Below are 27,728 nucleotides of genomic sequence, written 5' to 3'. Positions count from 1 at the left end.
ATGATCACATGATCAACTCCTCTCCCATAATCATCAAATCAAATCTGAGAATGAATACCGTGTTGATGTGGTTTCAGTCAATTTAAATGTGGGAAATAAAGCTGAAAAAAATGAGTTGATTAACTGACATAAAATTATTGTGGTAATTGCTTCTTATTTAAGTCATTTCAGAAACAAAAATGCAAGAAATCCAATGGTTCTCATTTTGCAGGTTCTCAGTTCTTGGTCTTCTATGATTAAGTTTGGGCTTTGAACTGCTGGTCACACAAAACAAAGCAATTTGCATATGATGATTTGGGCTTTGCTAAATTCTGATGATTATGTCTCAGTCGTGCCTGACATTTAATGCACCAATCATTTGAGTGGTCAGCCTAGAAAAGGATTGTCAGATTAGTTCATGTTAACTGAAGTCAGAGAACAATGCCAACAAAACTCACTGTCAGAGACTCTCAGACACGATGGGGTCTTTATTTTCTTCTATCTGCAAAACAGGTTTGTAGAAGGAGGAGCTAGATTAAAAGCAACTGCAGGAAAAGATTTTAAAACACAAGGCTTAATGGGTGTGAGAAGGTGGATGCTGACATCTGATAGTTATCAATTCCCTTTTCTTGCAGAGCCAAACATAATATAATGAAGGAAAATGAAGCAGACTCTCAGCTGATTTCTTCCTGGGTTTATAACTAGCACGAATACCAGGAGAGGTAAACTCCCTGCTAATTTGACCTCCCTGCCCAAACCAAATTCTCAACCTTTGCAGGATAATAGGTTACTGGCACTTTCTCCAATTAATAAAAACTCTGTGAGTTCCACTTGTTTACAAGCCACGCTTCCTTTGCAATCGAACAGTGTGAACCAAAACAAACCAAATTAGACTGTGCTGAAAAAGGTTAACTTCTCTGATCAGGCACACACCAAAGAAAATTAACTGTATGCGTGATCACACCCTAATGAAACACACCAACATCTACACACACACACACACACAGAGCAACAAATCTGCTCAAAAGCAGCAGAGAAACACAGAGCTGCCGCTGCTGCCGTATTGTCCATCACCACTTGTTTTTGAGACCATTTTTTTGCTGTTTGTACCTTCAGATGCTTTCAAGGTCACAGCAGGCCGGCATCTGGCCAGCCATCTGTTTCCAGCCATCCCACGAGGCGTCCTGTCATCAGTGCTCCTTGGCCCTGTCCTCTACTGTCCACAATCAAGCTCACTGGGGACATGCCCAGCCAGACACAACAGCTCCTCAGTGATTCCACAGGTTTGTGACACATTTGTGCCGTTGTTTCTCCTTCAACTGCCTGACAGACTCAGTCACAACAGAGCCGACCTCACTGCAGAGCCTCAACCAGGTGTGTACACCTCACCAGCACGCACTGTACACACCCATCAGTCAATGTGGTGAGTAGTCAGGTTTGTTTATGTAGAAGTTTGTCCCTCAGGCTTTAAACTACACCCTCCTTAGACCTAGAATCAGATAAGGAAAAACCAAAAGACAAAGCTCTTTATCTGAAAAAAAAAAAAAAAAAAAAATGAATGAGGCTTATGAAGAGTGACTGAGGATCGTTCTTCCAGAGCTGACAGACATTCAGCTGACAGCATGTACAGAGCAGACAGATATGGCAGCAGCAGAATTACAAAGTAGAGAAACAAACACAATATACACAACTGTGAACTACACTTTAAAACCAAAGACTGAGAACTAGGGTGGATGATAAAAAGATCATATGACAATCTTTTTGGTTAGAATCACAATCTGTTTCTGCTCTGGTTTTATTGTGAAGGTCCTGACCTGATGTGTTGATTTGCATGTTAAAATTTTTTTAGTCAGATATCTTCACCCTCAACGCTGTCTTCAGTTTACAAACAGTTTTTGCTTAGTTCATATGGAGCATTCATCTGGATTTATTTACGTGGTTATATACTCCAGCTGCAGTTAGAGAGCTAGCTTTTTCACAATTAGCATGGTCTGGCTAGCAGCATCTTTTAATGACATCTGAAAAGTTGATCATATGTCAAAGAAAGATCATCGATGATATAAGATCATCAGATTGCCATCACCTAACTGTACACAGCTGCTCTTATGAGCCACTAAGAGGTTCATATATGAACTTAATGTTATGTATATAAAACTTTTCCTACGTAATCTAAGACTAGTTTTCCTCCAAAAGCTTGTTCATCTCTATAATTAAATAATCATGACTCAATAAGCATGTGGAAGTTCAGAAAAACACATCTTTAGGTTTTTATTCTTAAGAGTTTAACAAAACTCAAATTTTCCTCTTCATCGGTGCGTGACATCAGCTTCAAACTGAGCTTTAAACCATTGAGAGGAGCACCGACAAAAACACTAACAGAGACGTCTCTTATATGAAATGACATGAAATAATAATGTGAAACTGTTTTTGGCAGAAAAACAAGGCCTTCATGTAGAATCCGCACCGCACATAGTAAACAGCTGATATGAAAATGTGTTTTCAGAGCTGTTAAAATGGTACTCGTCAGCACAGTGTTTAATAATGAACGGTTCCTCTTCAGCTCAGTCATTTCATGGCAGCGGACTCACAGCTGACCTTAAACTGAGTTTGTCCTTGGTTTGAGACAAAAAAAAGGTCTGCCACATTTAAAAGCCATTTTCTGACATTTGATTAGAATGAGTAGATATGTAATTGAGCAGATGATAGCTAATTTAAAAAGCTGCTTCAGAAGCAGTGTTTTCCTCAAAGCTTCTATTAATTAAGTGCCTGCCTTTCCTCAGTCACATTGTAGACCTTAACTCATTGCATCACATTGCATCCAATTCAGTCTTCAAACTGCATTTGAAAGATCAGTGAGCAGAGACTCCAATCCTTCCCAAATCAAACATCCCTCAGCTGTGAATCACACAGGATCCACCCCAGAAAGACGCAGCCGTCCTTACCTCAGCTTCCAAACAGTCTGACTGCAGCGATCCACCGCGCAGGTAGGTAACCCCGGCTGGTGCAGGCTTCAGAGAGCAGCTGTCAGTGTATCTGTGAATGAGAAATAAGAGATGACTAATTGCATCTGCGTCTGTCTGAGACATAACGCGGGACAGCTTACACTGATGCAACCTAAGCCTCCGTGAGCAGTCAGAGCAGTCGTGTTGCATTTTCCTTCAAAGAACTCCGAAAGTCCAAACTATGAATAACAATGACAGACTAATAGTGCCGGATATACTATTCACTTTCATCAGCAAAATGCCAAAATGTGTGGTGAAAATTTGAATCCGGCTGCTTTGAACTCTGGGGGAGATAAATGCTTGGTGATGTTTGCGTGACAACAGGTTGCTTTTGCAATAAGTGAACAGAATCTTTTGACAAATCCCAGATCTTAAACTTAGCCAAATCTGATAATGGCATCGCAGCTCACAATGTGCTCTGACAAGCTGCTCCCAGGAAAACATTTTCATCCTGCCAGTGCAAAAACCTAGAGCCTCATATGATACAACAAAACAAAGTCATCTGCAGGCTGATATGTGAATTTCTGAATAACTGAGAGCTTGATAAGATAAGGCTTTTTTTTCTGCTCTTAAAGAAGCCGACTCCAGGACATATAGCGGATGCATTTAATTTCCTGCTCCATACAGCCACTGATGATTAGTTTTCAACTAAACGTTAAGCATAAAAAAGCAATCAGAGGTTCCATCATCTCGTGTGTTATCTCAGAAGAGTTTATGTGCCACATTCAAATTGTGAAAGACATCACTATAAGCATTCGTACTCTCTGTCATTTCAGGAATTTATTAACTTGGCCACTGCTCTGGAAAATCTTTGACTTAGAAACTATCTGCAGACAGTTGGCCATGACCATCTTTTAAATGTTTTTCTGGAGATGCTGCGTGTATGATGACCTAGTTGGATCCTGATCTGCACAAAGACTAATTCTGACAAATGGAGACGATGGAAGTTTTGACCTCGAGCCCAGCACATTTCAAGCAGTGGAGGCCAGGATGACTTGCAGAGGCAGCATCCTCTGGATTAGCGAGCGCACCAGCTGGCAGCCACATGCTGATGATGGTTCAGTTAAAGTTAAGAAAGAACGGGCCTCCACATTCTCAAGTTGTCTTTTTTTTTTTTTTTGACAAAAGGAACGCAAGGCCCCGGACGGAGAGTACAACTGCTGCGTTGTGTATCAATAACAGCCTGTCCTGGGTGCCATGATATGGTTGGACATGTGGCAGTTGTTTTCTAGTTTCGGTGGAACAGAGTGAGGTGTTGATTGAATTTAACAGATCAGCTCTAAACTTGCAGCTCTGCTTGGGAAAAACACAAAATCATCAAAAAGGCAGATAAGGTCGAATGGAAAACAAATCCTGGTGCAAGCTCAACATCCGGACCATCTCTGAGGCTATTTAAGTTCCCAGACTACAAATTGCCCCATAATGAGTGTGTTTGTGCTTAACAGAAGAGCCCAGACAGGCTTCAGTAACATATATCAGCTGGACATCTGCTAGAATCATGCCAACACGTCTTCTATCATTTCTGATTGATAAAATTTAGTGGGGGATGGGGGGGCAAACAACAGGGGACAGTTAAACCCTTGGAGAAGTTCAACTTGTCAGACTTACATGTCAGTCAAAGCTGGCACCTCTGTTTGGGGGTCAAAAAATCTGAGCAACATTTTGAATTATGCACAAAGGCTAAAAACAAAGTTAAAAAAAAAACAGCACTGAGGAGGTTTACATTTTCTTCTGACTGAGTGAAGAACCTCTGACCGAAGAACACCGGCTCAGAGTCAACTCCTGACAAAATGCATAAACACTATCCTTCAATGTGAACAATTTCAAAACCACAACTTGGAGCCACAATTGAAAGAGTGATGGAATCGATGCTTGGCCTCTGAACTGTTGAGACCGCATGTTTGACTCCCTTGTTTGCTTGTTTGGACCACCTCGAGCTCTTGGTCTACGTAATCTGCTGAATCTATTATGGATGCATCGACTCTTCAAACTTCACACTCCTGGAATAACTTTTATTGATTTGGGAAAAAGACAGAAGACTGCAGGGGACTGGAGATGATGCCCCGAGCTCTCTGGTTACGTCAGCCCGACTCGTGTTCAGAGGAACTTCATTGAATAAAAGTACCAACTGGGTGGGGTTCGCACGGAAACAGAGGGCACCAACGAAAGATATAAAACTGCCCTGGCAGCAGCTTGATTATTCAGCTGAGCCCACTTTAAGAAGATTTAGTCACTCATCATCCCAGATCCAAACTCCAGGGTGCCTGAGCTGGTCTGAGGATCAACGTTAGAAGCCTCCTGGGATCATCCAGAGCTCAAGTCCATCACAACATACTGGTCAGGCACTTTTCTACATAGCTTTCTACATAGCTCTTCTTTCTTAATTTTACTTCCAGGCAAGGCTTAATGAAACAATCAGTCTGCGGGAACAGGATTATGACTTAGTTGCTATGAGTCTCTGTTACTCGCTCCTTGAGATGTTGAAATGGAAAGAAGTTTGGAGTTTTTTTAATTTAGTTTTCTATTTAGGAGTTCAGAGAAAGGACACACTCATGTCTATAATGTTGGGTGCTTCTTCAAGCAGAAACAAGTCAGCGTCAAATATCACGGCCACCCTGATAGGCAGAATTCAACATGGAGGGTGAGGATGCGTTCTCTGTTTCAGTCTCATTTGTGACCTTTTTCTATTTCACTTGAGGAGATTGGAGACATTTAAAAGGTATAATGCCATTACGGATAGTAGAGAAGGACATACTTCTTTATTCATAATTACAGCTGTCCCCTGGAAATGCATCAAAATTTGACTCATGTTAACACTACGCGGAAGGGAAAACACCATCTTTTATAATTTACCAGGTTAGTGGATGAAAGTGAAATAATGACCCTTAAAAGAAGAAGATAAAGTTAAGTTTAATGCTCAGTCCAGTGCCATGGAAGGAAATAAATAGTAATAAATATCACTACAAAGGCTCAGAACAGTCATGTGTTTTTCCCCCTCTCATTGTTTTTATTTATTTTATTTCTATTTAGTATTTTCATGGATATTTATATTGTGTATTTCTATGTTTCCTTTGTATTCATATCAGTTAGGCTGTAAACAAGCCCACAGTTAATAATCACTGTGACTGCACAGGAAAAAAAAAAAAAAAAAAATTATGTACTGTGATAATAGAAGACGTCAAAGCTCATGTTTCTGCTGATGCTCATCCAATCTCACTTCTATTTATCAGTCACCATCAACAATCTTATCACTACTGATGGGAATGATTATTCTGAACCACAGTCGTATTCCAGTTGTATGAAAATGGAAATTCCCTTTAGCTCAAAAGTCACCTGTAAAACTTGAGTTGCCATGGTGATCAGTGTTACAGGTGTTACACGTTGTTCAGACACACATCGATTACATAACTTGCCAATCAGACAAATCGTCTTTTTTATTTATTTATTTATTTTGACATAAAACCCATTTGGTTCCTTTTGAAAAACGTTCATTAATTTAAAAAATACTTGTCATCAATTCTTGGTGGGAGATACTATTATATATTGAAAGTGTCTGTAGCAGCAGTGGAGTCTTATCACATGATGAGGAGAGCTGACCAACCAGATGCAAAAGTGCCTGTTTCACAATATTTGGGATTTAAACCAAGTGTGAGAAGGAAAGTGTGATGAGGAAATCTGGAAACTTTAGGAGAGGAAGGAGGCAGCATCTGGAGGCAACACTTCTGATCTACAGATATTGAGCCAACACATCTCGTCTTGTAAAATGTCCGGGTGCTGTCACAAGTTTATTACCCGGTGGGGGAATTTCCAGACCGTGGCATCACTAAATTGCTCTAATTAGGTGATTGATATAATTGTCAATGGCCTGCATGCTTGTGCAGTTTTGAACAACTAATAAATCTAAGCAGAGGAGCTTGGGAGTGAGGCCTCTTCTGTCTTCCAACATCCCAGTGATCATCCGACAAACAGCCCACACTCCTGCCCTTTCTCCACTTAGCTGTCTATTAAAGGAAAACATGTGGTCTGGTGTCTTGTTTCAGGGAAAGTGAAAACACACACCCGCTGAGGTGCAGCCGAGCAGGAGAGTCAGACATGTTGTGACTCTAGTGTCTTCCTCCTTCCTTTGTACCACATTCCCTCACTCCCCATCGCCACATGGGGTAGGGTAAGTGGCTTGGCCCCCCCTCTCTACTAACCCCTCCCATGACACCCACTCAAGAAAAATCAATCAGTATTCAGGTCATGCCACAGGGATGCCCCCCTTAACACATGACCTCCGACCCCTGTGGGGTTCTCCTTAGAGAGCGTGACAGGGATTTGTCTGTGCTGCCAGTGTCTGCTCCGTGTCCGACGCTAACAAAGTCCTCGTGTTGAGGGGAGGAGCGGGGCCTGACCCTGTCCACCTCCAACACAATAAATCTAGCAAAGGAGTTCAAGGTGGCCTGACCTGCATCCGACCCCGTCTATGGAAAAAACAGCTACAAGCTCCAGCTGAGCCCCCCCTCCTCACCCACCCCCACCCCAATCCCCCGGAGCTGGAGGGAGAACAACACTGGATGCACTTGAGTTTCGTGGGCAAACCAACACATTTATTCACTCATATTTCAGTTCACCCCACTCTTGACATCTGAACACTTGGGAAGCCTTGTTTCTGTCACAGGAGGAGGAGGGGGGGGGGGGGGGGCAGAATTAGCATAGCGTAATTACACTGGGGATAGATCCAGACACCAAGGAGCAAGACATAACCCATAATTTCCCATTGTGCTCCCTATGCAATTGACAATCGGTCTATGATATTGGAGATAAATGTCGGAATTCAGGCTGTTAGTTCAACTGATGGTGCATTCACTATGATAATAACCACAGTCTTGCACACAGTGAATCTGATGAGCAGTCCCGCAAAAGCTCCTCACTGCTTTCCCTTCCCTCCATGGGGTATTATCATGCTAATCTAAAAGAGAAGAAGAAAAATATATATTCCAGTGAATAAGGAAGTATAATAGGAAGCAGGGACCTCTGGAACTGCAAGGAGACAAAGGAGGGTGTATTCACAGGGCTCTGTCTGAGCAAAGTGGGGGTGACAAATGGACACAGACATTATGCCGGCTGGTTAATTAAAAGAACATAGCCTAATTAAAAAGATCTTCCTGGTGAATGGACCGCCTCGACGCAGTAACTGACCTGTGTCTCCCACACAAGCTGGGCACGGAGCAGTAAATCCCCGTCTTTTTTTTTTTTTTAACGCATTTAATTTTCATATTAGAGCGGTTCTGACCGATGAGCGGCAAACACAGAAGGGGAGCATGACGCGGGAAGTGCGCCAGATCGTGGTCTGGGTGCTGGTGCTTGTTAAATGACTCATGATTTCCATTTAGACAGTCAATGAAACTTGAGATTCGATTAAATGTAATTCCACATCAATTGCACAAAACCTTTTCTCATTAATATCTTTGTATTTAATTATTCTGTCAGTACAGAAAATCATTCAGTGTTTGTTAACTCTTGTAATGTAAACCTGAATATACACAAGAGTGATAGTCTCTTAATCTATAACTCTATTGATAATAACTTGAATTCAGGTATTTGACCATAACTTGGATTATGACACAGTACTTGTGCTCGTCACTGTGTGAAAGCCTGATGTGGTGCTAGATGATACAAAGACGCTACTGTGACTGAAGATGGGAGCCACCAGCTGACTTTCCTTGTGAAGTTCAGTGGGTTCAGTCTTTTCCCAACTGCTTCCAAGAACAAAAGGCATCTAACACAATATATTCTAAGCCTGTTTAAAATTTCTGCATCATCTTTCAAAAGACTGTACCATACACTGAAGACTTGCCGATTCAGTAATCCCTGATGGCATTTAAAAATATATATCTTAACTTAAAAAAATGTTTTTTTTCTATTTATTTATTTATTTATTTATTTCTGACAGTGTTATGATGATATTTGGTCATGTTGTCATGCCCTTAAGTTGTTTGTGTGCTTCTTACCCTATTTCTCAGTGGTCTGAAATACACATGAATGAGTTTTTGTGGGCCAGGCAAAGTCTGGATTCAGTACTGCATCCACTTCGGGGATCAAGGTTAACAAGGTCTGGCTGGATTTTTGCAAAAATGATTGGCAAAACCTTCACTGCAGCACAGAGCAACAATTTCTATAAATGTCTTCCTGACAAGGAAAATGTGGAGTTTGCGCAAGTCAACCTACTCAGGGGCCCATAACTAAAAACATGTAGGGGAAACAAAAGATCGGTCTTGGACCCCCGTATTACACCATGGATAAGTCACTTTTTAATATCCACTGCAGAATAGTTAAGACTGCAGGCTGCTGCCTCCTCACTCAGAGGGAAATCAGCCATGTTTAACCAGGCTGTTAAGAGTGGGAAGGTGGCGACCAATCAAAAAAGGTAATGTTAATAAAAGCAATGGCGGCAGTGACGATTAGCAGGTGTGTGATGAATACTCATGTGCAACTACAACACTAGTTAAGCAAATATGTGCAAAGGTCTGTGCTCGGTGAGTTGTTAGTAGCTTGAAGCATTGTTCTTATTTTACTGTTTACCTTGCAAACATTGAGATGTAGGAGAAAATTACTGCTGCCAAGATAACTTTGCAAAGTTGTAAAATCCTGCCTGAGAGTAGCACAACCAGCTGTGCAATGTCTCTGTGTCTGATAGCCTCTGAAATGGACTTCCTGACATTTCATCCTACTGGTACGTTTGGCAACAGGCACACACCAGTGCAGGATGTTTGTGTTTTGCTGCAGGGCTCCTGTGAGCTACAGACAAGGGCTAAGAGTGAAAGTGAGTGTGTGCTGCCCCCTCACTCCTTTTCACTCGGCCGCCTGTCACTGAGTTGTGACATTAAAACAACAGCATGGTTTAGTGGTGGGTGCTTTGTTTACCATGAGTCAGTCATCAGAACCTGCCCCTCAGGGAGAGACGCTGGAGGCATGGAGGTCAGGCGGGAAAGCAATGAAGAGAGATCAAACAGCCGACGAGGATTCATTCGCTGGACCAGGGGAGAGGCTCGTGTGACTGAGTGGGAGGTGTTTTGTTGTGTTTGTGTGTCTGTCTGTCTCTCTCCCTCTCTCTCTCTCTCTCTCTGTCCACGGAAATACGTTTGCAGTCTCGGAGTAAATTAATGAACATGTTTTTCCAGCACCAAGCACTGATCCACATCACTACAGGCAGGCAGGCAGGCACGCACGCACGCACGCACGCACGCACGCACGCACGCACGCACGCACGCACGCACGCACACACACACACACACACACACACACACACACACACCCTTGTCTTATTATATATGTGAGGTCCTGTCATTAAAGATGCATTCCTTAGCCTCTTCCCCTAATCATCACAAATGAATATCTGGTCCCAACCCTAACATAAACCTAATTCTACCCCTGAGCCTAAAACTGAGTCAATGTCTAACGGTCACTTAAATATGGGGACTTTGGTCCCCGCAAAGCTGTCGGACCCCACAGTACAGTGGGCTCCTGGTCTTCAGACCCCACAAACACAGTAAAACGAGGCTACACACACATGGCTGCATAGTTACGGCTAAAATGATCATCAGCCGTTACTGTGAGATTGTCCTCATGTTTGCAGGATCACAGTTTGACTCCAACCCAATTTTCTGACAAACTACTTGACCCACAGCAGATGTTCCATGTAAAATAACATCCTTCAAAACTACCAAGATTGATAGTATCAGATGTGGAAACAAATCAGAGAGCAGAAACAGACCTATACGCCCATACATGCACTCAAGGCTCTGACTCTCCAGGTAACTCATGCTTTGGCTTTGATTTAGGATGCTACATTTTTATGATTTCCATCTGCTTTTCCTACTGAGCAGGGAGCACATTCACAGCAACATATTCTAAAACAATAGCTGTACAACAACTGGAAAGCTGCCCATGAGGTATTTTACATGTTAGCTTTAGTGCTGAAGCGATTGGCCAGTAAGTCATTAATCATTCTCTGCTTTCAGCTTCTCAAATGTGAAGATTTGCTGCTTTTCTCTGATTTCTATCAATGTAAATCAAATATCATATGATTTTGGCCAATTTAAAGAAGAGCTCAATGATATGCAGAAATAAATATATAATATTGTGATTGCCATATGAGTCACAATTCCAGCGGGAATGGTAATTTTTTCACTTTCACTGAAAAAAAATAATAAATTAAAATGATGATGATGTGACTTGTACCAAACAAGCATGTTTCTTTACATCTGGAGAACATGATTTGTAGCTCAGTGAATCTTTGTAACGTCACAATGCTTCTTTATGGTACATTGTGACACATCTGACCTTCATCCAAAAAAAAACTAAGTAATAATCAGTTGCTGTCCTAGTTAGTCTTATTTGATACTTATTGTTGCACTAAATGTATTATGTACATTTCAGAGTCTGACTGGTTTGATCTACCAACAACAGATTTTTATTTTTATATAACTTCTGTTATTTGTTCACTTTATGCTTTAACAATTAAACTAACCAATGAGCTGATCACGAGAACATTTGATACTGAATTAATTATTGAAGTCATTTTTGCCAAAGCAAAATAAAGATTTATTTATAATTATTTATCCAGCTTTTCAGACTTGAATATTTGCTGACTTCTATGATAATAAGCTTAATATCTTGGGCATTTTCCACCATTATATACTTTCACATTTTATAGACCAAACTATGAATTGATTTGTCAAGAAAATTAGCAGTTTAGTCAATAAAATAATAAACAACCAATAAACAACAAGGCCATTTGTGTTTGGACTGTGCATACATTTCAATGTAGAAAGATGTTTTATTTACTGAGGCAGTGTTTCTGATAGGACTTCATAGGACTTCTGTGCACCAGTGCTGTACTGTTCGTTTCCAAGAGAGACTCATGATGCATCTATGAAGAATCAATTCTTTCCTGACCACAACCATGTGCCCTCTCTCCCACTCACACACACAGACACAGCTGCAGGGGTGAGTCAACACATGGTTAATAAACCGACACACACACACACACACACACACACACACACACAGAGTAGGAATGGGAAGAGTTCAGGGCGCTGGAGGGGAGGAGGAGGTGTGTTTTACTCACCCTGGACCGCTGCCCGGTTTGGATTCATATGACACTAACTGAGACCCCCAGATAAACCCCCGCACACTCCCCCCCCAAAGACCGGTTTAAAAATAGCCCTGATTCGATGGAAACAAGCCCAGAGTTCTGAGAAACTGAGGAAAATGACCAAGCTAAGTGTAGGCGAGCAGACTTATCTTACAACATGTCCAAGCCAAATATTCACTGCACATATGGTGACCACTAAAATATGCACAAATAATAGCGTGAGAGAGCTAAAGTATAGATTGAAAACAGCCCACATCCACCACCACATGATTGCACACAGGTAACGAACACACACACACACACATGCACGCAGATTCAGAGTTAAATCTTAAAAGAAAAAGCATTGCACATTCTAAATTTAACACATTCCAGATTTAAGCAAGAGGATATGCAGAGTGTTGTTTGCAGAGAATCAGCCACAATTCCTATCTGCAGAGCACAGGGTGCATGCATAAGAAATTGGATAAAGAGCCTGAGGGAAAAGCAGAGTTGGGAATCCAATCTGAGTTTCGTAAACCATCAATGAACCTTTCACCTAAAATTAGGGCTTGTAGAGTTTAACTTCATGCTGTCCATTCAGAGTGTGTACAGTGCAGGAGGCGCGATGGGACTTGGCCAACTTTTTCAAGGAACAAGGTCAAACAGCTCTGCTATTTTTGGACAGTTTGTAAATTAGATGCAGTTAGGGCCCTCGCTGAAGGTACGCGTGTCACGTTATACTGCTTAGAGGAGAGCCCATTTCGTTTTTCAAAAGACGTGATAACTCTCTGGAGGGAGGAAAAAAATGGCAAATTTTCTCTGAACACCTAAATAAATTAAATATGTGAATACCTGTCACCTTGTGAGCGTGTGCAGAGCAGGAATGGGACACGATGGTGCATTACTGTGTGAAAGCAGCAGCTTTCGATGAAGAGGACAGAAAAAAAAGGGCTTATCTTAGGTTTTTAATTTCCTGCTTCATTTCACGTTTCAGGACCATAAAAATTCTCATTTCGAAAAACTGCAATAAGCAACAATGAGACATGATCATAACTCAGAATTACTTCTTTTGTAACTAAGCAGCAGACCTCCCCCCTTCCCCTTCCTCCCTCCCTCATGCAGTCAGCCTAATTGCTTTAGCCAAGATGTGACAACCCAGACAATTGCTGTGCAACAGATTATCAAAAGAGAAACCAATAAAAAAATAAATAAAAAATGGAAAAGAAATAAAAGTATCATATTCAACCCCTCAGTCTCACTCTGCCAAAAACTCTTGACCCACATTTCTTTGCATCAGTCCCTGGTCTGTTCAGTAGATCTGCTGTGCACTCCCAGGAATATGAGGACTGCTTTTCCAACAACAACACACTCACACGTCCCCACAAGTCTTAGTGTGTGTTCACCGCAGTGCATTTCTGCTGGATTTCACCCCTGGACACACAACAGTGAGATAAACAGCAATTCTAAACATTTAGTCAAACAATTCACTCAGTGACAACCCTCACAATGTAAAGATTTGTTTGCTTTTTTACACTTTCATTGTGAACTGAATATATTTAAGTTTTTTTTGTTTTGTTTTGTTTTTTATAGGTTAAACTAGGGCAGAAAGTAACAATTATTATCATTATTGATTAAAAGGTCCCTATTGTATAAAGGTAGATGTCCATGTGTTTGTGATTATAAAGCAGGTCTAGGTTCTATATTAATACTGTGAAAGTATCACAGCTTCAGTCCACAGAGAAATGCACATAAGGCAAAGAAAAGCAGCACTTCATCACAACTGAGACAGTGGGACTAGTTTTTTTCCCCATTCATGCTTAAAAAAAATCCCACAAACAAATAAATCAAACTATTAAAAGCAGTTGCAGATTAATTTTCTGTGGGTCAAATAATTGATGGTATAAATTGTTTCAGCCTTAGGTCAAACAAAACAAGACATTTTCAAACAGCACTTCAGGCTGGAAACCTGATAATGACATTTGTCATTATTTGACTTTTAAAAGATTAAACAGTGAATCAAAAGGTAACTTAAATATGAATTAATAATGAGAAATAATCATAACTTGCTACTTTAATTCTAATCTAAACATCAGCAGAACTTCCAGTGCCACAACTTGTACTCAGCAGACAGCCTTCACAAGATTACCTGCATTAAAGCTACGTTTTAAAAATGCCTTATCTTAAAACTGCACAAAGCAGGAGCTCAGGCATGTAGCCGACTGCTGAATAAAACCTAAAATTTAACAGCTTTAACAGTCTGGCGGGGAAGTTTGTCCAACTTGCTTTAGTTTAAACAAACAGACTAACGAACAGCAGAGAAACAGAAATGTGCCAAAACAGACGCGGCTGACAGCAGATTCTCAGGCTTTATCAGCCAACTTAAAGAAAGCCAACCTGCTTATTTCATCATGTCTGGATCAGCCTTGTTTTCTCTTAATTTCATCATTCCTCAATTGTGAGATCTCAATCTGTGTCACCAAAGCCTGGATGTGTGTTTTGCTAATGATATGGAGCTCAACATGCCACGTCAGGACAAAGTGTCCCATTTAAAAAACACCATGTTTTCAGGCCTGTGCTGTCTTTGGACTAAGACATAATCCAATTGGAGGAGACATGTGTCAGTAATAACTTGTTGTGTTGGAAACAAGACAAATGTTCGCTGTGCCAAACGTTCTTCCTCAGAGTGCACACCAAATCAGAGAGAGGTGGTGAGAGGCCCTGGGTGTCTGCTAGGTCTTTCCAGGGAAATAACCTCTGGCACAAAGATGGATGTTACATTTCCTCCAGCAACAACAGCCGTTTGTTTGGAGGAAGCAGGAGACTAACTGGGCTGTTAGCACAAGTTGTGATAGCCACCATGGCCGAACAGGCAAAGAAAATAACTCCACTAGCACGAAGGAAAACTTCACAAATTGAAAATCCAAGGAAAAAGGACGGTAGGGTTGCCGCCCACGCCGCTTGATTGAGAGCCAATCTCTGGGAAACGAAGCACAGAAAAGCCACAGCAACAAACACTTGGCGATGAAGATGGAGACAAGGAACAAAGATGATGGATTATGAGAGAGGTGAACAACAGGGCTGTCCTGAAAACTGTTTCTGGGGCTTTGAAGCTTCAGCGAGAGAGACAAGGACAAAAATTGTACTTCAATATTATGCTTTGTTAGCAGGCAGATCGTACTAGCTGCTTTCAACACCTCTCTCACACAGATTCAGTAAAAACTGAACATAATAATCCTCACAAAGGAAGCTTCACCACAAGCCTGTTGTATTATACTGCATCAGCTTTATCATGGTGTACCTAATAAACTGGGAGGTGGGTTTATTTGTCACAGCAGCCCTTTTGAATTTGTGGTCCAGTTTTCTCTGATCAGGTATCACATCTTCTTCTTTCTCACTCCCAAACTCCTTCTCTGCTGTTTTCACTTCCTGTTTAAGATCACATACATATTGTACTTGAAATTCTGTGTTGGAGGTGTATACCGAAGTAAACAAGTGAATATGGGAAAAAAATAAAATAAATACAGCTTCAACGCCTTGAGGCATTCAGGTTATAAAAGTTACCATTGTATGGAAATACACAAACTCCAAAAACTGTTTATAAGTAAAAGACCCAAATGAATGCTAGAACAAAAAAATTAGCTACTCAGACATACTGATTCCATTATTTGTAAATCCAACATTACCACTAAGCAGTCGCAGATGGTGGTTATTTGCCATAATCAAAATGCCCCAATGCAACTTTAAACTCTACCAGTTTTTCTTCATCTTTTTATCCTTGCAAGCAAAGAAACAAACAAAAAAAAGAAATCATGAATTCCTATGTCTCTCCTGCCCTGGTTAAAAAACACAGGTGCATGCTGGTCCTATACATGTTTACCTATAGAAATTAACTTAACAAACAGGAAAATATTATCAGAAAATACTATCTATATAACACTAACAGCAGCTCAAAAACAGCCCCTACACAACCACAGATTTGGGCTGGGAGATTTGACCTTATTAATCCTTGGTACTGGCCAATAAACCAATAATCATAGACAACGCCACCAGTAGGTAAATGAAACCTCAGGTATTAGTTCATTCAACCACAAAAATCAAAATTAAATTCGGCTCCATTTCACACTTTTAATATGATCAACATGTGATTAACACATTAATGACTTTCCTTATCTACATCTGTGGGACATCTGATGGTATCAAGAGGCTTCAGTAAAGCTTGTGTAACTGACTGCTGCATCTGAGACATGTCCTTGTTTCTCCAGACATATGTTTCTTGGCCACACACTCTTCAGGTTGTAATATGATGGGATTGGAACAAACCGTTCATGCAAAATTGCTAAACGCACACATTTAGCTTAGTTTTGCTCAGCATCATGTTTAATGAAGCCAAAGTCTCCTCACACATGCAGATATATTCATACACGGACAGCATCCACAGTATCCACAGCTCTGGTGTCTCACAGCGTAAACCCACTTAAATAACATAAATAATAGAAATAATATTCAGTTGTGCAAAGGTTAATGTTCATGGTGTCTTCTCATTTATCCAGTGCTAGGGAGAAGACCAGTAGATTGGGATGTCAGGGGGGTGGTTTGCTCCACTTTCAGCCTGGCTGGCTAATCAATGATGCGGGAGGTCTGCCCTCATTATGAAGTGATTAAGAGATTATTTGGAACAACAAACCAATGTACTTTTGCCATTCCCCCAGCCCACCCAACTAAGAGTTCAACAATCAATAGCTGGTATGTATGGCCTGAGGCTATTTGTTTCATTATTTCAGTCGCTTCCTCCCATTAAACACAGAGGCGAGAAGAATCGAAGTGGATTTAGAGAGGAAGCTATGTTTCCATGCTCTGCATGGTGGCAGGAGCGAGGGAGTGTGTTGTGATGTCTGTATTATCTTAATCTTTTGGAAGTTAATATTATGCCACCGAGCGTTGAGGGTTTTTTAAAAGAAACAGGATTGTGGGTGACGCAACTGAGCGGGAGTTCTAAAAGATCTTTGCGCTTAGTCATCGGTTAATAATCCTTTAAAACGATGAAAATCCACGCACACATGAAGCCACTTTAGATCATTCTTCACATGAAATACAAATGAAAATGACTCTTTGGGTCTTTTTTTGGATGACTCATTTTCTTTGCTTTTCAAAAGACGTCCTTTTTGTTGTGCAAGCTGCTTCAAAGCTGCCCTGTGGGTCGCACACACAGCCTTCTTGTTCCACAAATCAGCATGAGTGTCTGTGATACTATGTACTATATAGGTACTCTCTCCTTAGTCTAAAAGGGCGACTGATACAGGAGTGAGGGAGACAAAAGCATGAATCCACAAGACTGCAGCACTTTAAAAAAAAAAACAAAAAAAACAAAACCACAAACAAAACATAGAGACCTCAGTGCATGACTGAACATAGAAATGAAACAAAGGAAAATAAAAGCCTTGAAAAACATACAGCAACTGAGGTTTTAATTCTCAACAAAGATTCTTTCATGAGACCCTCTCTGGCCTAAAAACATAAATCTGAGGCAATTTGCTGACATTGCGAGCTACAGGTTATATTTTCCCCTGTAATTGCTGGACTGCAGCCACTGTGCTTCATGAGGCGTAACCATACAGTTATCCAGTGTTCCTGCTGCACTGCTTGTGGCCGTGGAGGTTGGCAAGCGGAGCCCCGAGTCCATGTTCGACAAGGGGTTAACGTTTCTGAAAAACAGCTCGACAAAACCACAGGAAGACAGCCAGTCTGGACGGATGGACCGAGGCCTGTCACTTCTCCAGTTTGTGGTCTGCTGCCTCCTTCCATCTTTTCTTCTTCTTCTCCCTCTCCTTCCCTCTAGCCTTTCACTGAACTCAAAGCTTTTCCTCCCAAAATTTACACACTCATCAGCTATAATTTCCAGTCCTGCGTCAACCACACCAGGACCACAGGAGGGAAGCCGCTGCACGCCTGTTTAAGATGAACTCTATTAATCGTACGGGAAGAGAGATATTTAAAAGAGGGTAGTTATGAAGCTTAGTTAAGAGCAAAAATATTTACATCATCAGTGTATTTACAATGAGGTGTAATATTGCACAAATGTCAAGCAATGTTGAGAAAAATGTTGCACGTTTTACAAAGAAATACTGTGCACTGTACTGGGTGGTTGAAAAGACCTGCGGTATCATTCCTCTGAATACTGCAGGTGAAGCAGCCGATGGCTGATGTAGCTGTGGGGGGGGGGGGGGGGGGGGGGGGGGGGGATTAGCCCCCTAAAGATGAAAGCTCGGACATCATCTTCCCCCCCCCCCCCCCACCACCTCCACTACATCCAGGGGGCATCCTAGGACACAGCCTGCACTCTTGACCAGTTTACTGTCTCTTCCTGTTTATTAGTCTCTTCCTGTCTGCTGTTGAGATGCTGCGGCCCCCGCACACCAGTCCGTAACAAATGGCTGACGCCACCACAGAGAGTCATACAAGATACAAAAGCACGCACACAAAAAGAAACACAATAGTTGAAGAAAACAGAGAGGAGAGAAAGAAAGGTCAGTACCGAGCCGGAGCTGCCATAACTAGCTGTCACTCAGGCGACACCATCTTCAATAATTCTGGAATCAAAAGTAATTATAAGCCTGCCAAGGATTCAAATCTAATAGCTGATGACTGGGAGAAAAGGTTGAACTGAAAACATCCGCTGTGTTCACCATTACTTGCAGAAATCTGCAACAGTAATAGGGAAACGCAGTTAAATTGGCGGTGTGCATATGTCTGTCACAGCCTGTGCATCTGTAAATGAACTTTAAAAATCATGCAGGCCAGTATATCTGGGAGATTCAGTGCACTCAATCAGCAGAAAGATGAGGGGAAACATTTCTTCCAGCCGCAGTAAAGTAGTTGTTTCTGCTCGGCTGGAAAAACGACTGAAAACTATTAAAAAGAAAAGGCAAGTCCAGTCAGGACAGTGATGGAGGACCCACTTCAGCTCTGCTGCAGAAGCCACGAGGCGGCTCCACCTGCTATTCGTAACCTGTGCATTTGTAACGCTTGATGCAACATGTTAATGTGATTTCTTACCAGCTGTGGCCAAACGGGGCCAGACCTGGAGGCCAAGGCCCGGTGGTCTCAGCAGATAGCCTAGACCGGCCTGTGCTGTGTCAGCCCCAGATTATGGATGACAGGGAGCCTGCGGGGCTGACAGGTAATAATTCACTCCCCAGGGGTCCCACACCCTTCACTGGACACACGCTAGCAGCCAGGAAAGGGTGGGTGAGGTGTGGAGGGACGCAGCCTTGGAGATCACACCCTGACAGCCCACCCCTTTTCTCCTTTTTCCCTACCATCCCCTTTCAAGAAGCAGGGCTCTCATTGGCTGCCCAGTTGCCACGGGTAACCAGCCATTATCAAAATGAAATATGAGGTGCCACAGACCGGTGCCTCTCTCAGGTGCAGGGCCAAACAAAGTGCCATATGTCGCGGATGAGGAGCTGAGATTAACTGTTGCTTCCTGAAGCACGGCACTGCTGCCGGCCCATTCTTCAGACATCGGCAGTTGCACAATGCCACCGTGTGCTCGAGGTCTGAGACACCTCAGACGAATCGCTGTTGTTGAGGTGCCATAACAATAGCCCAAAAAAATATGTTATCCAATGCCCTCAAGTTCCACTGAGCTTGAAATGGCGGTGAAATGAGTGTGAGTGCCTCAATTCAACGACTTCAAGTTTGCCTGGAGATTTAATGTGATATGTTTTCAAGTGTTCTACTGAAATTCTGTTTTTTTTTTTTTTCACTGACCAATCCAAACCGTGTGTGCAAGAACGTTATATGTAGCTATGTGCAGATACTAAGCACTTTATCACAGCGATGAAAATGGAAATAGGCCTGCTGAACTTCCCCCAAGGGCCGCAGTCCTCAGCCCCTGCTTAGGAGCCTATTTCAACCATCATTACCCAGAGGACCATTAGGAAGATGCCATCTGCACACGCAGGGCCCCTCCACTGGGGCCTCTTGTCATTTTAAACTAAAAGCAAGCGCCAAAATGGAAATCGGAAATAAAATTACACACTGGGCTAAATGCACCATTAACCATGCTAACTGAGCGACGGACCTATCAGGGGCCTGAAAATGAGAGCTGGACGGAGAGCAAGCAATTTTCAGCAGTGACAAGGAAATGAATGCACTGCGGGTGCTTTGCTCTCTCTCACATTTACGACTGTAACTAACCCATCAGCAGAATGTGACTTTCCTAATGGTGTTGTGAAAAAAACAGAAAAGACCTGATTGTTTGTGAGTGTGGGAGACCGCCTCGAACGAGGGTTGAATATAGATCTGTATGCACTATATATAGTTGAAGTGGGAGTGCAGACTGGGAACTGCTGGTGGGTACCAGACAGACTCAGGCTACACAGGAACATCTCACTTCTCCTGCAGAGCAGCAGCACCTCTCCTTGTAAGCAGAGCAGTAACATGTCAAATAAAATAACCTGAAACCACAGTGCAATGTCCTCTGAGCAGCACAGAGTGCTAAGTCACTGTACAGCTGCGGTAGGAAACCGCAAGCCATCAGTGGCCTCCCCATCCTATGATATCACTGCTGCAGCTCAGCTGAGGAAAGCAGGGACGAGGCAAACCCAAAGAAAATCACAAGATCCGACCACACAGTCTCCACTTAAACATCTGACTGTTTGGACCGCAGAGTGCATGATGGCAGACTCTAAATTAACAAAAGTTGCCTCTGCTGTTCAGTCAAACCAATGTAACCCTCTAGCTGAACGCATTTTTATTTTTTCAAACCCCTGGAAAACTTTTGCAAGGCCAGAGAAAGAGCAGAGAAAAACAACAGGACCATGGCTGCCTTTGTTTCAGGCAAGACTGCACACATCACCTTGCACCAGGCCAAGATCGAAGAGGTAGTGGTGTGGCTTATCTGTTTGTGCATATGAGAGATTTATTTACTGCTGAAATGTTCTTAACCTCGGCTGAAACTGAACACCCACAGAGGGAGATGAGAGGGGTAATGCACAACAGGCTCAGACAAATCATAGTCCCATTTTAGGAGAGAACGGCTCAAGAGCAGCTCTGAGCATCTATTTCAACATAAATAACCACCAGCGGCTCCTGGGAATCTTATGAGAGAAAAACACTGGTTTCTCATCTCTTTGTGCGCCCTTACAAAGACATTAGAAACCTGTGCGTCGCCCTGAAGTCCAGCACACACTGCTGCTGCTGCAACTGCGTGCAAAACCAGAAAACCTGTTACAACAATGATCTCATCGTTTTCCCCTCCGAGTTTTGGCATTAAATCCAAAGTGCAGATTAAGTGAGCCGATTTAGTGTAAGGTAAAAAAATCAATGCAAAGTGACAGGGAAATGTGCTGTTCCAATATAAAGACAAACAGTCACGCAAACACTGTTTTCTTTTCCAGGCACCCATATGCACAAATTGATTTGTTAATGTAATCTCGTAGTTAAGAAAAAAAAAAAAAAAAAAAAAAAAAAGAGCTCATTCCCCCATTATCTGTTGCTTTTTTCCGCACAAACATTTCCTGAATAAAATGTTTTTTTTCTGTTGGAAAATAAACCAGGGTGTCGAAATTCAATTAGTGTCTCTGGCAAAAAGCCACACAAAAAAAACAAAAAAACAACAAAAACAAACACGTTATCAGCTGCTAATTCGTGATAAGTTGCTGAGGGCTCCTGCAGCCACGGTCCACGGAGAAAGTGTGATAAATGAGGCATTTAGGTTCAAATACCGACACAACACACAGATAAATGACCAAGTTTAGTGTAAACACGGTCACAACGCCCATAAAGAGGAGTAGAAAATGTCAAAAGGCTTGAAAAATTCGTGAAATATCCTCTGATTTTGACTTGTATCATCTGCTGCTCTTTCCCGGAGCAATAAACGACCAAGACCCGAAAACACGGCCGAGAAAAAGGAGGAAAACAAAACGGCTTCTCCGGAGCCCAAATTCAACCCACAGACAGTGGATGATTAGTTTAGTTGGAAATGTGGTGTTTACGTGGTAAAAGAATAAAAATAAAAATAAAAAAACTGGTGCAAAGATTTAATAATCTTAATAATGAGGCAAACTTGGAGCATCACTCTCTTAATGAGCGGAGTAAGCGCAGCAGCAGCAGCAGCGCTGGAGCCAGAGAGCCGCTTCTTACCTCGCTGCTTTCTCCGCAGCTCCGCCGTCAAAGAGGAAAAACGCAGGTCGTAGTCTCTCAGGTGAGAAACTGTAGCAGAGGTGAAGCGGTAAAGATGGAGTAGTTAGTTTTTTCTTCGCCAAAAGCGGTTAGTATTCCCAGAGCGGCCAGAGCAGCGAAGAGGCGCCCCACACTGCTGAGACGAGACCGGAGCCAGACTGGAGTCACAACACCTCGGCAGCGGCTCAGGCCACGCCCCCGCCATGAGGCTTGACAAGTGATCCGCCCAATCACGGAGCCACATTGCGATTAGAGTCGTCTCCGATTGGTCAGTGCGTCGAGCTTTTGTGCTGCGCCCCGCCCAGCACGGCTCACTTTTCTCCCAGATGTTGAATGCCTGAACATCGGGGCACTTGTAAGCGCAGCCAGCCAATCAGAGCGCAGGACAGGGGATTTAAACACACACATAGTTTGACTTAATGGGAGGTTCACCTGGAGTTAACGCTATTTAAATGAATGTGAAACTACACTGGCCTGATTATTCTCTTGTAAATTATATTGTATTACATCATGCCTGTACAGTTTTCAGTGCATGTGCAGTATGGAAAAGTATATAATAATAGCAACATATTGTTCAGTATAAATAATAATTTAGAATAGTAAAAGTTATTTGTAAATGCGGCTCATGAGAGTACAGTTTGTATTGTGTTATGAGGTCTGATTACTATAGTTCCTATACAATAAAACTTATATATTTTATAATCAGTTATCAGTTGGTTCCACTGTGGCTTGGTTTTGTACATCCCTGTGGATAAAATATGTAATCAATTATTTGCTTTGTCTATAAATGTCATAAAATGGGGGAAAATATCTATCACAAGTCCAAAAAGTGACATCTTCAGAATATTTATTTTCCAAAACCAAAAGATATTCAATTTAAAATGACATAAAACAGAGAAAAGCTGCAAATCCATAAATTTGAGAAGCTGGAATCAGCAAAATGTTGGAATTTTTGCTTGACAAAGGGCTTGCACTTAAATGAACTTTGCTTCAAGTCCTACTACACCCTAGTTAGTCAACTCCAAACCTATCACTGCAAATCTGTACACATCACATACAAATAAACATATTTCATGAATAGTTTTCTCTTTCAAATAAACTGTTGTAATCTTTTAAACAGAGGGAAGCTGCCTTCCTTAGAAGGCGCTGAAAATGCAGGGTGTGTGTACTCTGAATGCAATATGAAGAATAAAAGTGGAATATGATTTAAAAAGCGGGGACAAAGTGTTCCAACAAGATTTAATCAGCTGGTGATGAATTGTGTAGTACATTCCCAGAAACCCTAATAAGACACCTGTGCAGAGATGGCAGTACTGAGGCATTCAGTCTGACTGCATCAGTGTTTGATGATAATCTAATAGATGGCTATGGACCCACTGACTCACTCATCTCTCGCCTTAATCTACAGCATTTCCATTTCAGTCAGTCTTGCTTGTCAGAATGCTCTTGTGTTATACAAAAAGGACAACAGTGCAAGCGGCTCCTGCAGCAGTTGTCTGCAGTGGTTATAATACATATACTGTTATAGCCACTTTGGTAGTCAGATAAATAAGATGCACTCCTTCCAGATCATGCTTACATTCTTCTTTGGCCTCAAGCAGCAGAAAAATAGCTGTGTGTTTTTGGTTCGCTCTGATTCCACACTAGTAGATTCACTCCATTTGTTTCTTTTGGCAGTGCGATGCTCCCCGTTGTGGTGAGGCTCTTTCGAGGGGAAGGAAAGGACAAGAGCTCAGAGGGCCATGATTTGCATGGACAAGCTAAATCTTTGACCACCCTCAGTTTGCCATAACCCTCTTCTAGGAACAGTTTTGGCCGTAAAGAGGCATAATGCTGTGTGCTGTTCTCCTTTTGAACTTCAAATTTTTTTGTTGTTAAACTGTATCCTGAATGCAAACACCTTTAGATCCTTGGGGTCCAGTGCTTTGTAGACCTCTTTGTATACAGAGTATAAAGTTACTTTCTTGTCAAGAGTTAGGCGAGAAGATTGATATCACTCTCATGTCTGCACAGGAAGCCCCCCCACAACTAGTTAGCTTAGCTTAGCATTAAGACTGGAAAGAAGGGGAAACAGCTAGCTCGGCTGTATCCTATGATAACAAAATGTGCTTAGCAGCACCGCTAACGTGATGATGATGATTAACATATTATACCTTGTTTGTTTTATCAATACAGTTGTCAGAAGTTGTGGTTACATGTCTATTTCCAGTCTTTGTACTAAGCTAAGCTGGCTGCAGCTTCATATTTACTATACAGACATGATCGAGCATCAATCTTCTCATCCAACTATGGTCCAGAAAGAAAAGCACAAGGTCTTTCTCACCAAAACACAACTGTTTTCAGAGACTATAATAATTGTTTGATCAGTGATATCTCAATCTGCGACTCCAGGAATTATTTTGTGATGACATTTTGTAATTTACTCCCTGAACCTGCTTTGTCACTTTCACTTTGTGACTTTTAGCATATAAAGGGGAGTGAACTCTTTGCGTCTTGCCTTCTTATCTCACAAAACCACACTTCCAGCAAAAACAACAGAGGTGTGGAGAAATTTGAACATGATAATTGGTTAGAAAAGGGCAGCGATGCTGTGGGCTGTCATCATCATTCAAACTGGTGCTCACTTGTTTGCATAGGAACAAGGACGTTGCAACAGTTAGTCTGCAAAATTTTAGCCAGTGCAGACAACACACAAGGATATTAGACATTCTCTCTGGTGACATGAGAACTGTTTTGGCAAAACAAATGTACATTTTAATTATTTCTTTAAACCTAGTTTTAACTTCAATCACACTACACTGACAACAGCTAGCACAGTAGCTTGCTAACACTGGGTAATGTTGTGTTATTTTCCTGCCAGTATATTGACATAAGTCAGAGGCGAACGCTTGGGGTCCCCAAGGGCAAAGGGGCCCCCAGTGGCCTTTCATCTTGGAAACTATAAACCCCCTTAAACCTTGCATAAAGACACAATATAGTGCACTGCTGTTGCCCCAAAACCCTCCTAAGTGGGGCCCCTGATGGTGTATGCTGTAGCTTACATCTACCCAATGTCTGCATGTGAGGCATTTAGGGAACATCTGTAACTTGTAGTGTCTACCAATAGTCTGTATGTGAGGCGTTAAGGAGAAGTCTTTTTAAGATAAGTGGGTATCTACTCTTGTACTGCACAGACACATAGAAATACTGTGTTACTTTAACCAAAATAAAGAAACACATGTGTTGTTAGCATTCAGCATCTACAACTATGGAGCTTGTTGAATGCTAATTTTCTTTTGTCTTGGTTAAAATTATGAGGTTCAAAGTAGTATGTTCCTATTCATCCCACAGACAGAAAACTGCAGTGTAATGTTTCAGCTTTTGAGGAAGACCAATTAACAAAGCCCTCCAAGCATCATAAATGTTGTTGTTGTTTTGGAGTAATCACTATAATGCACGAGCCATGTTTATTGTTACGAAGGAATATATCATCCAAATGCACAACTGTGGCTCCTTTATGGTCTTCTGAATAATTTTTGGTGATCTGTGGCACAGATAAATGAGCTGTCAGGCTGTGACTAATCAGACAATACTTGTTCTGTTGTTTAATTTATTGGTGGTTTTTGTCTCTTCGAGGATGAAAAGATGAAAAGATTAAATAAGGCCAGTTATTATTTAACCATGTTTTACATCTCTTAACAGTAAACGCTGGTTTCCTGTAACTGTGAAGGTGATGTTTCATTAATCATAACAGATCAATTACGTTGATCTGTTATTTTGCAATGCACTGACACTGACAAACATCTGTTTTTGTCCCAGTATCTTCACTATGCATAGGGACACTTTTTAAAACAACAGAACACATGTAGAATTGTCAAAGGAGTGTTTTCCTTCAAATATGATTCACAGAAACTGCACAAACGTCACATTGCATTTTGTAGAATCCTCACATCAACACTCATGCAATACCCAGATCCATAGGGCCTGTAACCCAAATACCAAACACGTTACAAACACAAGATGTTCTTGTGACCATGACAGGAGGAAACTGGTCCTGCAACCTATAGGTTGAGTCAGGACTGACAATCATGCTGCAGTACATCAACAGAATGCCTGTGTTGAGGAAGAAGCATGTGAGCACAATGGCTGGATTCAAACATCCTGTTTTGGAGTCGACTGGAACGACTCGAAGACTCGCTTCACCTTACAGCCAATTACTTGAAGCACACACACAAGCTGTACATTTCATGTTTGGTCCCATGGGTGTCTTTGAGGAAGCAAAAGCACTGAAAGCTGAAGAACAGAGAGGGAGAAGAGGGGGCTAATACAACATAATGATGACAGTGTTCCAGAAGGCTTCAGTGCTTCGTCCTCTCACAGGACTGCAGAGGCTGTTTGTGAACCAGGGAGAATATCTACCTGGGTTTTCCAGGAAGACTTTCCAGGGCATATCCCTGCCTGTCAATAAGCATTAAGATATGTAAATGTATTAGTGCTATTCCACTGGGAGGATCCAGTCTGAGGTGGCTTGGATTGATTGTGTGTGCAAATGGACTGAAATAATATGCAATTAGTATTTTTCAGCTGTGGATCTTTTATGTGACTGAAGGTTGCGCATAGATTGTGTGGCAACATGTGCCTTTTGTGTCTTTGTGATTGTGTTTAACTTGACCTGAATAGAGTGACATTGTTATTCCGTTCAGGTACAATACAGTTTATCTTATCATGTAAGCGGGTTTAAACTTTATATTTGAAGTTTTATTTTCACATATATAGTATGAACTTGTTATTTGGTGGGAAACATCCTATGCATCCTATCCTGCTACAAAGTCTGTAAATAATAGAAGAACAACATATTTTTTCCTTCTATCTCTGAGCATCAGCACGGTTGATTTAAAAATAACAATAATGATGATGAATTTTCAGCTTTAATTTTAGGATGATTGCATGAAATCAAAGACCTTTATAAACTGTACACTGTCAGTTACGTTTGGGGGACTAATTTCAATAGGACAATTTTAGATTAACCAAAAAAGTCGTCATATATTTATTTCCAGCTTCGACATTGTGGCTGGTTTTGTTTTTTTTCTTACCTTTTGAGCCTTTGTGTTTGTGTGTGAGTCATTATGATAAAATGTGGTCCTGGAGACACCCTCTGTAGCGGGAACCGCCACAGAGGTGGTTTTGAGTGCTTTGGCTGGAGTTTATATTCTGTCTGTTTTGTGGGGAATATTTTTACTCCATACAATCACTTATGAGTGCTTCTGTTTTGTTCATTTTTTGATCCAATATACAAATGACTCTGTATAACCATTTATTTTCATTTTGATTAAAAGTATAGCCATGTTAAAAGTAGACTAAAATATAACTGTGTGTGCTGTCCAATTTATTTTTTGTAACATTAAGTGTTCTCCAGGAAATAATGAGCATAGATCTGAGTGGTAAAGGAGGTACCAGTGAACTGA

General features: G+C 41.6%; 1 protein-coding gene across 11 annotated transcripts in view; it reads right to left on the bottom strand.

The window, feature by feature from the left end:
• The window catches only part of sema6cb (semaphorin 6Cb), a 350,862-nt gene that overhangs the window by 135,053 nt on the left and 188,081 nt on the right, over positions 1 to 27,728 (bottom strand). For 7 of the 11 annotated variants that reach the window (XM_071468733.1, XM_071468731.1, XM_071468730.1 and 4 more), the window contains one exon: positions 2,922 to 3,012. The gene's annotated coding sequence lies outside the window, so the exon portion shown is untranslated. Of the gene's footprint in view, positions 1 to 2,921; positions 3,013 to 22,245; positions 22,491 to 27,728 lie in introns of those variants that run through there. The other 4 variants (XM_071468736.1, XM_071468734.1, XM_071468737.1 and 1 more) reach the window with 3 other exon arrangements.

Source organism: Trachinotus anak, unplaced genomic scaffold (assembly GCF_046630095.1).
Source record: "Trachinotus anak isolate AG129_WGS33_773 ecotype Australia unplaced genomic scaffold, CSIRO_AGI_Tana_v1 ptg000032l, whole genome shotgun sequence".
Taxonomy (NCBI): domain Eukaryota; kingdom Metazoa; phylum Chordata; class Actinopteri; order Carangiformes; family Carangidae; genus Trachinotus; species Trachinotus anak.
This window is presented reverse-complemented; position numbering and strand designations above follow the sequence as displayed.